Source organism: Haliotis cracherodii, unplaced genomic scaffold, assembly GCF_022045235.1.
Source record: "Haliotis cracherodii isolate W230 unplaced genomic scaffold, xgHalCrac1.p SCAF_16, whole genome shotgun sequence".
NCBI classification, from domain to species: domain Eukaryota; kingdom Metazoa; phylum Mollusca; class Gastropoda; order Lepetellida; family Haliotidae; genus Haliotis; species Haliotis cracherodii.
Genome location: NW_027266271.1, coordinates 18,106,179 through 18,107,505, shown reverse-complemented (window position 1 = coordinate 18,107,505; position 1,327 = coordinate 18,106,179).

Below are 1,327 nucleotides of genomic sequence, written 5' to 3'. Positions count from 1 at the left end.
TTGAAAAAGGACCAGGTAGGATAAGAGCCTTCTTAGGCACGTTGGAAATGTAAAATTTAAAATTGCGGTAAACACTGAAATATTGGTGTCCAAAAACAAAGTTGATTTTTCCAACTTTAAGTGGTAATTTACTGGTAAGCCAGTTTTAGTTCAGTTGTGACCTAACAATTATCCCCGTATATGACTATGTATTAGGTCCGCCCACTGGCGGTACCATTGGGAAGAAAGGGATAGTGGATGGTCCGCGACAAGTAGTACGATGGATATGTGCGTGTCCTGTCTCGGCTAACAACGAGTTCTAGTGGTGAGTTCAACACCACATAACTGTACGTGCTGATGTAAGGTACCCGATGACTGAAGAAACGGTGACAGCATATTTGCGTAGATAACAACAATTGAGAAGTATCGTGACAATGAAAGGAATTCATTTGCTGTAAAAACAGAATGCTTTTTTACACGACAGAGCCCGATAATGTATGATTTGTGAATTTTACGTAGCTTTGACAGATATATTTGTAATTAACTTTTCTCAAACGATTTTTAGAGAAGTCTGGTATCGACTTAGTATTAGCTTTATGAGTAACACGTGTCCACGGGAGCATGACCTGCACGTGCATCACACACCCTCTCTTCTTGTAATATACCAAATATGTTTGCCCAAATTCTGTGCACCGCCATCTTGTCTCAAACGCGTTTTGTAGAGTTGGTTCAACTTATCCTAGATTACCAGTAGTTATGACAAGTCCATGACCCTCGACGATTTTAAGATCAAGATCTCCTCTGAAAAACAGCATAGGTCAAAGGCTTGCCAATGAAAAGATATCAGAAAACACTTCCTGCAAAACTCTAAACTCTTTCTTTTAGACATATTTTGGCAAGACCCATAAGTTTAGTGTTGTTATAAACTCAATAAATGAAAGTGTTGAAATGAACTAAGCCTAGTTCTCTTTCATATGAACACATATTTTATGAAAATAAACTTTCATATTGATTTCTAAGGGTTTTGCAAATTCTTACATATTTGCATATCCAGTGGGCCACAAATAAAAAGGGCCGTTATCATACCTTGTCCTCATTTTTTACATTTTTATTATCACAGCTGTCGATTGAATCCGTAAACAAAAAATGAATAGAGCATGCCCAATGCTTCCTAGTCGGTTTGTGCCACATTAAACAATTGAATGCATCACCTTTTTTTAACTTCCATCTTTGTGAAACGCCATTTTGTTAACGTAGTCTGCAATTCTTAGTTTGTTCATGAATGTGTTTATATTCTATGAAAGTAATGGCCTTGTAATTTCGGTAAACATTTTTCAAATCATCTTGA